The sequence below is a fragment of the Rhincodon typus genome, chromosome 46 (assembly GCF_021869965.1).
Source record: "Rhincodon typus isolate 14 chromosome 46, sRhiTyp1.1, whole genome shotgun sequence".
NCBI lineage: Eukaryota > Metazoa > Chordata > Chondrichthyes > Orectolobiformes > Rhincodontidae > Rhincodon > Rhincodon typus.
Genome location: NC_063377.1, coordinates 6736544 through 6747326, shown reverse-complemented (window position 1 = coordinate 6747326; position 10783 = coordinate 6736544). Strand labels below are relative to the sequence as shown.

General features: G+C 49.9%; 1 protein-coding gene and 2 long non-coding RNA genes across 5 annotated transcripts in view; 1 reads left to right on the top strand and 2 right to left on the bottom strand.

The window, feature by feature from the left end:
- LOC109925098 (zinc finger and BTB domain-containing protein 7B-like) overlaps window positions 1-929 on the bottom strand; it is an 84997-nt gene extending 84068 nt beyond the window's left edge. For all 3 annotated transcript variants that reach the window (XM_048620352.1, XM_048620353.1, XM_048620355.1), the window contains exon 1: window positions 693-929. The gene's annotated coding sequence lies outside the window, so the exon portion shown is untranslated. The remainder of the gene's footprint in view (window positions 1-692) is intronic.
- Window positions 930-1873: 944 nt separating this feature from the next.
- Window positions 1874-10783, top strand: part of LOC125487873 — a 37226-nt gene continuing 28316 nt past the window's right edge. The window contains exon 1 of the long non-coding RNA XR_007266133.1: window positions 1874-1945. This is a non-coding gene — a long non-coding RNA (uncharacterized LOC125487873). The remainder of the gene's footprint in view (window positions 1946-10783) is intronic.
- On the bottom strand, window positions 3722-7412 carry LOC125487872. Its single transcript, XR_007266132.1, has 2 exons — window positions 7116-7412; window positions 3722-3960 (listed from the first exon to the last, which is right to left on the bottom strand). It is a non-coding gene; the product is annotated as an uncharacterized LOC125487872 (long non-coding RNA).

Genomic DNA, 10783 nt, shown 5'->3' with positions numbered 1-10783 from the left:
CTACGGGACAATTTAGCACGGCCAATCCACCCTAACCCGCACATCCCTGGGCACTACGGGACAGTTTAGCACGGCCAATCCACCCTAACCAGCACATCTTTGGACGAAGAGGGGAAACCGGAGCACCCAGAGGATATCCACGCTGTCACAGGGGCAGGGGGTGGGGAAAAAGACGAGGTTAGAATCAAACCCGGGTCCCCGGTGCCGTGAGGCAGCAGCATTAATCGCCGTGCCGCCCTCCTGCCTCATTCCCGCCACACCCCCGGAATCGATCCGGTTGGAGCCACCCGAAAACTTGGCACCCGCTTCTCTAGCCCAACTCGGATGCAGGACGTGGGGATCCGCTCCGAGATCTCGGGTGCACGGCCAATGCAGACAGAGATGGATGTCCACTCCAGCAGTGCCCACTGGTCACGCCAACACCTCTTCCTCCTCCGCCACCTCCATCCCCAGGCATCTGCCAAGTGGGCTGCGTGAGGGGTATAACTGCCATCCGATACCCTCCAAAAAACCTCCCTGCACGCCCCACAGCCCCTCAAAATGGACAATGCACCCTGACCCCTGACCTTTGACCCGACCTGGATGTCAAGGTGGGCAAGGGCAGGAGGTGAAGCAAACCGTTCTCACTGCTGCGTGCACGGCAGGCAGGTCAGAAAATAAAACTTCTTCACATTCACTTGTCGTTCTCTTACCTGGGGCTCAGGCACTTTCTGGCTGTGGCGTGATTTTATGAGGTAAAAAAAAAATTTTGTCGAGCTCAATCTTGACTGACAACCGTCCAGGTGGAAACTGAAAAAGGGTGTGAAGGTTGGATCGTCTTTTCCCCCCCACGCCAACCTTTTTTCCCCCTGCTCTTTACTTTTAATTTCCCCTCAGCTGCCCACCGTCGACGGAGAGGAATCGGCGACGAACAGCGGCCGGCGGAGGTCCCGCCCGCCAGGCGCTCGTACACGCCATTGGCCGAGCGCCCTCGCCTCCCGCCTCTTTCAGTCTCCTCTCATTGGGAGAGGAAACTGTCCATCGACGCGCCCCGACAGCGCCCCTTCATCCCAGTGGTTGAATGTGCTGTCCATCTAAATTTGGCACCGCCCACGACCACCTCCCGTCGCTCCATTGGAGCAAAGGGGGGAGCGCCGATCGCCGTTTGCGCCCGCCCCCGTGGTCACCGCATTGGTGCAAAGGAGCGACCACGCGCCTTTGTTCCCGCCCCCTACACGCCCCCGCCTGCTTCATTGGTTCAGTCGCCCGTCCACCACCGGGTCCCCGCCCATCAATCCGCCCAGTTCAACCCGATTCAGCCAAGGGGCTGTCCATCTAACCTACTCCCATTCATCTCATTGGTCTGTCATGCAAAACAACTTTGTCCCCGCCCCCTGGTGCTCATCCTATTGGTCTAGGGTAAAGTGCGTCCAGCCCGGTCCCACCCTCTTACCACACCCTTTCATCCTACTGGTCTGGGCTGCCGACTTATGTGAAACGGTTATCCCTCATCCCATTGGATGAAATTGTGTCCTTCAAGCGCAGCCCGCCATACATCAATAGGTTAGACAGTGTCTTTTCCCGTTTTGGCAGTGACAACTCCTGTGATTGGTCATAAGACATTATCGCAGCAGGCCACACTTGTCTCATGTTATCAATGGTTGCTTCACCGCCTACATGGGTGGTACCCTCGCTTCTATTGGTCAGTTTTGTCGTCCATCAGGAACGGCCTCGTGCCCTTCCTCCAATCTCCATTGGCGATCCCCCCGGCTGTCAATTGCTATTGGTTGTTGAGGCCATCCATCATACGCACCGTTGCCTCGCCCCCTTACTTCGGATTGGCCGGCAGGTCTGTCGATTCGTTGGAGCCTCGCCCCTGCCCTTTCCCGCTTGGTGCCAATCGCCGTCATTCAGGCGTCGCCCCACCGTCCTAAGCTTGGAAACCCCGCCCAGGTGCCACCGGCAGGTAAGCAGGCGTCTCTCGTTTCACTTCTTAAACATAGGCCGCGACCCGCCTGTCGCTGAACGGATCGTTATTTATCTGCTCTTGGGCAATGTCTTAGGTCGGTTTATGTTCATTTTCTTTGTTTTGTTTTGTAAATGAGTGTTTTGACGGGCTCCACCGGTTGAAGCGGGACGGTGTTCAGTCACGTGAGCCGAGGCGGCCTCTCATTGGCCGAACCTTGGGTGGGCGGTGTTTCGACTGGCCACACCCCCACATGCACAGGGGCGGGGCCGGGAACTCTTAAAGGGGCAGGCACCTCCTTCCCAACATCGTGGCCAAAGTCACCAAACTCTATTAAGTGGACACTAACACAGGCAGGAAGCAGGCAAGGTTGTAATTAGAGGCAGACAAAAATATCTGTGGGATATGGGCATTACTGGCTGTGCCCAGCATTTATTGCCCATCCCTAGTTGCCCCTTGAGAAGGTGGTGGTGAGTTGCCTTTTCAAATTTTTTTTGCATAGATAATTTTATTCAACATTCCCACCACCAGGAAAAGGACCCATGTGGCCAGGGAACCAGTGACAAGCAGAGCCTGGTATGGGCGATGCTTACATGAAAGAAAAAAGTGGATGGGAGGGTAGGCATCAAATCAAAATAGAATTGCAGATGGAAATAAATCACTCCACCCTCCATGTTGCCAACCTCCCCCTCAACGTATCAAGAGCATCGGTGAACACTGCGTGCTCCATCTCCAAGGACACCCAGGCTCGAACATAACCACGGAAGAGAGGCAGGCAGTCAGCAGAAATGACCCACTCCACAGCTTGCTGCCTGGGCCTGTTTATAACCACTCAGAGATAGCAAGAACTGCAGATGCTGGAGTCAGAGTCGACACAGTGTAGAGCTGGAGGAACACAGCAGGCCAGGCAGCATCAGAGCTGCAGGAAAGTTGTCGTTTCGGGTCAGGACCTTCATCAGAAACGTCAACTTCCTGCTCCTCTGATGCTGCCTGACCTGCTGTGTTCCTCCAGCTCTACACTGTGTTGACCCTGTTTATAACCAGCCTGGCCTGGTCTTACAGTCATCAAGCTGTACAGCATAGAAATAGACCCTTAGACCAACTTGTCCATGCTGACCAGACATCCTAAATTAATCTAGTCCCATTTGCCAGCATTTGGCCCTTATCCCTCTAAACCCTTCCTATTCATATACCCATCCAGATGACTTTTCAATGTTGTAATTGTACCAGCCTCCATCATTTCCTGTGGCAGCTCATTTCATGCACGCACCACCCTCTGCATGGAAAAAGTTGCCCATTATGTCCCATTTAAATCTTTCCCAACTCACTTAAACCTATGCCCTCTAGATTCGGACTCCCCTACCCTGGGAAAAAAGACCTTGTCTATCCACTCTATCCATGCCCCTCATGATTTTTTATAAACCTCTATAAGGTCACCCCTCAGCCTCTGACACTCCAGGGAAAACAGCCCCAGCCTCTCCCTTTAGCTCAAACCCTCCAACACTGTTGTCACTGTTTTAAAAATAAGTGGGCACCCGATTAAAACAGAAACTCTCTGCTTCAGTATTGATGGATCAAAATCCTCGAATTCCCTCTCTGAGGGCAAAGTGGGTCAACTGACAGCATGAGGCAGCTATAAACACGCACAGGGCAGGGCTAGTAACTCTTAAAGAGTCACAGGAGGAACCTTCGTCATCAGGAATCTATCTCCCTCTGCCCTCAAAATTTAAAGATTCTGCATCCACTGCCTTTTGAAGAAGGGAATTCTTAACCCTCTGAGAGAAAGTTTCTGTTTTAATCAGACCCCTCTATTTTTAAACAGTGGCCTCCTAGTTTTAGATTCTCCCACAAAGGGAATCATCCTCTCCACATCCTCCCCAGTCAACTCCCCTCAGGATCTTACACGTTTGAAATATGTTGCCTCTAATTCTCTTGAACTCCGAAGAATACTGCAGTCGTCTTCCCTCATATGGTAATCCAATCTTTGCAGAGCATTGAATGGGGTAACTGGATAGCTGCATGACATAGAAAGGGATAGAGGAACATTAAAAACAAGGGCAGGAGTGAGGGTGGACCGTATTCAACAATAAGCCTGTTCTCATTGTTACGATGCAGCGATAGCAAGCCAGACACAGATCAGATTCTCTACAACATTTTAAAGGCGCCTGGACGGGTACATGAATAGGAAGGATTCGAAAGGATGTGGGCCAAATGCTGGCAAATGGGATTAGATTAATTTAGGATATCTGGTCAGCATGGACAGGTTGGACCAAAGGGTCTGTTTCCCTGCTTTTCATCTCTATGACTCTATAAATTAAGAAACCCACTGGATTTGCAACACAGTGAAATTAAAATTCAGTGACCCTCAAACTTTGCCGAAATATTCCTAACCAGATTTTAGGGATAACAGACATCAGACACCAAGTTTATAACTTAAACAGAAATTAACAATTTACAGTCATTGAGTTGTACAGCACGGAAACAGACCCTTTGGTCCAACCCGTCCGTGCTGACCAGATATCCTAAATTAATCTAGTCCCATTTGCCAGCATTTGACCCATATCCCTATAAACCCTTCCTATTCGTGTCCCCATCCAGATGCCTTTTAAATGTTGCAATTGTCCCATCACCGCCACTTCCTCTGGCAGCTCATTCCATACTTGCACCACCCTATGTGTGAAAAAGTTGCCCCTTGGGTCCCTTTTAAATCTTTCCCCTCTCCCCTTAAACCTGTGCCCCTCTAATTTTGGACTGCTCCACCCTGAGGGCAAAGACCCTGGCTATTCACCCTATCCATGCCGCTCATGATTTTAGAAACCTGCATAAAGTCACCCCTCAGCCTCCGATGCTTCGGGGGAAAATGCCCCGGTTTATTCAATTTCTTAGAAATAAATAAGGAGCCAGGAATTGTCAGTTACTGAAAAGAGATGTTATTTTTGCTCTGCTGCCTTGCTATCAGGTTATTGCACAGAGTAGCTGCAGAAGTAATCGTTCTGACATAGAAGAATGTCCTTTTAGCTGAAACCCTAGTAGGTGTTAGAAAGTGCATTTACAAGCACAATGTTACATCCTGTATATCAGATGGGGAAATGTTCTCATCTTCAAACCACCACACAGAAAAGAGAGAGAACGGTCAAAGAAGGCCCAAGAGATAAGGGAAAAAGAGAGATAGCTAGATGCGAGGGTGGGAATGGAAAAAAACAGGGTGGGGAGGGAGATTTGCACAGACAGCAAAGTGAGAGGAAAAACAACAATGTAGAAAAAGCCAAGCAAAGAGGGAAGAAAATGAATCGAGCGCGAGCGGAGAGTGAGACAGCACGAGAAAGAATGAGGGTGAAGTAGCGGGTGAGGAAAAAAAATCCAAGAGGTGGATAGAAAGGAAAATGGATTGAAGGATGTTGATAAAGAAGCAAAGACATGGGGGAGCGAGAGAAGAAAGGAAGGGAGTGAGAGAGCTTTGTGAGTGGGTAAATGTTATTTCGAGCAGTGTTACAGTCCAGCAGGAGGCCATTCAGCCCATCATGCCTGCACCAGCAACATGGCAGTGGGAAGAGACAAGTGATTCATGGATCAGCGGATCTCAGACACGACAGTTAACATCAACGGCTCCTTCATTTGAAAAGATTAAATTCATGCAGTGATACCAGTACCTCTAGGCTCAAGTCCTCCCCACTTGCCCTGGATGGGGGCGACTCTGACAAACACTTGAAAAGCTCGACACCATCCAGAGACAAAGCAGCGCCAACTCCCCCCGCCACCTCCACCTGGATTGGCACCACATCCACAAGCACCCACGCCCTCCGCCACCGACGCTCAGTTGTAACAGTGTGTACCATCTACAGCGTCTCCCCAAGGCTCCTTAGACAGCACCTTCCAAACTTGTGATCTCTACCCCCTAGAGGGGGCAAAAGGGGCAGCAGGTACATGGCAACACCACCCCCTGCAAGCTCCCCTCCAAGCCCCACACACCATCCCGACTTGGAAATATATCAGCCATTCTTTCAGGGTCAAAATCCTGGAACTCCATCCCTAAGGGGTGTCCCTACACTACACCGAGTTATGGGGAGCTGCGTGGTTTCAAGAAAGTGGCTCATCCCCACATTCTCAAGGGAGGACTGGGGATTAAGCAATAAATGCCAGTCCAACTTGTGACCCATGTCCTGTGAACGATTTAAAAATGAAAAGCTGGGCAACGTTTACAATGAAGTGTTGTGTGGATGAGGTAGCAGAGAAAAGCCAGCTCTGACAGAACTGTAACACAGTCTACACAGAGGTGGGGGGGTGTGGGTGGGGGCTGCAGTTTGAATGGTTAAAAAGTGACTAAAGGATACAAAACGAAAACAGATCAGTGAGGGAATGTTACAAAGGACAGGTTTGGTTCACACTGCATCCAACATCCATGCAAATGGCTCCTCAACTGCACTGATGCACAGGCAATTGACGCTGGTGTTAGTTTAATAACCGGTTTAAAAACAAAAGAGCACCACAATTGGAATATTTCCACAATGCATTTTCTTTCTTGCTGAATAATTCTTATCAAAGGGAACATCTGACTCACCCGAGAGTAGCGCATCACTGTTTAAAGTAGGTTACTGCCTCCCACCAGGCCTGCTCCTGGCACGCCACTCCTTTATCAGCTCCTCACATCTCGCCCGACCTCAAAAGTCCCTTATGCCACTACTTTGGACCACATCAGGACAGCCAGTCCGGGGAAAGCACAGAAAATGGAGGAGGTACCCGCCCTGAGGCACCCTGACCTGCTCGGCACTCCTTTCGGGGAGGCGGCCGGCACTTGACAACGTAAGGAACAGGAGCAGGAGGAGTCCGTTCGGCCTTCTGCCGGCCCACTCTGCCATTCGATGTGATCGAGGTTGACCTCCACTTGGATTGTCCCACCAGCTCCCAAAAATCACAGCAATCTCCCCACCCCCCTACCCCCAGTGACCCCTTCAGCGCTGACCATCCGACAGTGCAGCACTCCTTCAGCGCTAACCCTTCGACAGTGCAGCACTCCTTCAGCGCTGACCCTTCGACAGTGCAGCACTCCTTCAGTGCTGACCCTCCGACAGTGCGGGGCTCCCTCAGCACTGACCCTCCCACAGCGCCCGCTCCCTCAGCACTGACCCTCTGACAGTGCGGCACTCCCTCAGCGCTGACCCTCCGACAGTACCTTTTATCCTCAATTTTAAGTATTAAGAATCGACATTTATCGTGTAATTAAGGCACAGCGTGGGGCTCCATTTGATCCATCGAGTCCATGCTGGCTGTCTCAGTCGAGCAATCCAGTCAGTCCCATTCTCCCCCCGCACTCTCCCCATAGCCCCCAGCGACTCTATTCCCCTCAAATGCCCGTTTGATCCCCGTTCGAAATGGTCAATCTCCACCTCATGAGCGGTGAGTTCCTGCTCGCTGCGAAGATGCTGTGGAAAAATATTCCTTCTCAAGTCCTTGCCTCCCCAGCCCCTCCCAGATCCTGAAATCCTTATCTCCCTGGACCTTGTACACACAGCCCCTTTTTTTGGGTGGGTCTACCCATCGCTAGCCTTTCAGTGCAGCCCTGTCAAAGCTATAGTAGATCTCATTGCTTACTGGCTGGGTGGAAATGGAAACTAGCCATATTAAAAAAGAATCAGATTGATTGATTTATTGTCATGTGTACCAAAGTACAGTGAAAAGCTTTGTTTACAAGCAGTACAGGCAGATCATAGTAAGCAAGGATGTACAGATCAAAAAAACTTAGAGGCATACAGGTTACAATGCACAGGGCGTGCACTAGGTGAGATCAACGTTGGCAAGATCAACATTATTTGAGGCTAGAGACATTCATCAGTCTAATAACAGCTGGGAAGAAGCTGTTCCTGAACCTACTCATGCATGTGTTCGGGCTTCTGTATCTTCTGCCTGACGGAAGAGGTTGTAGGAGGTCATTACTGGGATGCAATGAGTCTTTGATGATGTTGGCTGCCTTTCCGTGGCAGCGAACTGTGTAAATAGAGTCCGTGGATGGAAGGTTGGTTTCCGTGATGGTCTGGGCTGTGCACGCCACCTTCTGTAGTTTCTTATGGTCCTGGGCAGAGCAGTTGCTATACCAGGCCGTTATGCACCCAGACAGTATGTTTTCAATGGTGCATCTGTAGAAGTTGGTGAGGGACCTTATGGGACATGCCAAATTTCCTGAGGCACCAGAGGAAGAAGAGGTGTTGTTGTGGCTTCTTGACTGTCATATCTACGGGGGAAGTCCAGGACAGTTTGTTGGTTATCGTCACTCTGAGGGACTTGGTGCTCTTCACTCTCTCAACCTCAGTTCTGTTGATGTAGTTGGGGGTGTGTTCTCCTCTTTTCTTTCTGAAGTCGATGATCAGTTCTTTTGATTTGCTGACGTTGAGAGACAGATTGTTTTCATCACACCACATCACCAAGCCCTCTATCTCCCTTCTGTATTTTGACTCATCGTTGTTAGATATCTGTCCCACTACAGTGGTGTCATCAGCAAACTTATAGATGGCGTTCATTCAGAATTTGGCAACACAGTCATGGGAGTACAGGGAGTACAGAAGGGGGCTGAGGACACATCCCTGGGGGGCTCCAGTGTTGAGTGTTACTGTGGAGGAGATGCAGTTACCTATCCTCATTGATTGCGGTCTGTGAGTCAGGAAGCTGAGGATCCAGTTGCAGAGGACAGAGCCAAGACCAAGGTCATGAGTTTTGAGATCAGTCTGGAGGGGATAATGGTGTTAAAGGCAGGGCTGTAGTCAATGAGCAGGATTCTGACATAGGTGTCTTTGTTGTCCAGATATTCCAGGGATGAGTGCAGGGCTAGGGATATGGCATCCGCTGTGGACCTGTTACGTCAGTAGGCAAATCATAGGGGATCGAGGCAGGCTGAGAGACTGGAGTTGATGTGGGCCATGATGGGCACTTGGGAGCAAGTGGGATATCAGCCTTTGTTTGAAAGGGAATGGAGTATAAAAGTATTGAGGTTTTGCTGAAACTATCCAAGGCACTGGTCAGACCACAGCTGGAATACCGTAAACAATTCTAACCCCTTATTTAAGGAAAGATATTGCAGGACCTTCACTCAGCTGATTCCAGGTATGGAGGGACTTGTGAGGAGAGGTTGAGTAGGTTGGGGCCTGTACTTGTTGAAGTTTAGAAGAATGAGAGGTGACCTTATTGAAACCTTCAAGATTCTAAGGAGGAAATTGACAGGGGAGATGTGGGGAGCTTACCCCACCTCCCAACCTGCGTGGGAGAGTCTAGGACCAGGGGAGAAACATCTCAGAATAAGGGGTCATCCATCGAAGAGTGAGATGAGGAGGAATTTCTCTCCGAGGGGAGTGAATCTGTGGAATTCTTTCCTGCAGAGGACTGTTGAGGCTGAGTATATTCAAAGGCCAACATTCCATTTGACGTCCCGCATTACACTAACGTTTTGTGATTCAGGAACAAAGGCACTGAAATTCCTCTGTTCTGTAGCTTTCTGCAATCTTCCTCCACTTAAGTAGTGTTGTTCAGCTCGTCTGCTCTTCCTGCCAGAGTGCATTAAGGGCTGACATAGACAGATTTTTGATCTGTAAGAAAATCAAGAGTTTTGGATGGTGGTGGGGGGGCAAGGCAGATCAATCATGATCTCATTGAATATCGGAGCAATGGGATAAATAACCAACTTCTGGTCTTACTTTGTCTGAAATTTTGCTCATTCACAGAGAGGACACTTCCTGCAAACACGTTCACCCTCTCTCTGCCTATACAAGGGGGGGACACCTTGCCTGCAGGCAGTTAAAAGTCTGACATCGTCCCCCTCCTTCACCCAACACCCCGACCAATACCTCCCCCATCCCTGGGCAGCACTGCCAATAAAACAATAAAAAGTAGGCAGGGAATTAATGCAAGTGCAAGTTGTTTGATGTTCCTCTTCCTGCACCACATCAAAAGCAAGCCACTTGAAGTCTGAGTTTCAACGCAGCCTCAATACAGCTGATCTTGCAGAATGATGGTTCGGACCATGTCAAAGAAAAGATCACAAACACCACCCCTCTCCCCGCCACACCGCACGCTGCTGCCACGACACCTCATTCTGGGAACCACTCAAGTCGCAGAGGGGAAACATTCACTACCAGGGAGGTGCAATAAATGTCAATACACCAGACAGCCATTTCCTTACCAGCCCAGTGTGAGCCAGGCAAGTCAGGAATACTCACTGAGCTGCTGCGAGTTTCACAAAGGCATATTTACCTGCCAGTGTGCTGACACCAGGAGTTACAGGCTCACACCACACCGTCAGCTTCCAGTGAAGTGATGCCCCCAAATGCATACACTCCCAACACAAGGATAGCACGGGGTTAGATACAGAGTAAAAGCTCTCTCTACTTTGTCCCCCCCATCAAACACTCTCAGGACACGGACAGCATGGGGTTAGATACAGAGTAAAAGCTCTCTCTACTTTGTCCCCCCATCAAACACTCCCAGGGCCGGGACAGCACTGGGTTAGATACAGAACAAAGCTCTTTCCACTCTGTCCCCATCGTTCACTCCCAAGACAGACCCTGTGCATACTTAAAAACGTAGTAGTCCTTGTGTATAGTGAAGAGTATAACAGTCTGTGTGCACATTATACACAATAGCTGTCCCTGTGTACATTGTAAAGAACAGCAGCCCCTGTGTATATTTCAGAGAACAACAACCAAAGTATATATTATAGAGAATAGCAGCCCAATTTGTATATTATAGAGAACGGCAGTCCCTGTGTATATTATAGAGAACAGCGGGCCCTGTGTGCATTGTCGAGAAAAGCGGGCCCTGTGTGCATTGTCGAGAACAGCGGGCCCTGTGTGCATT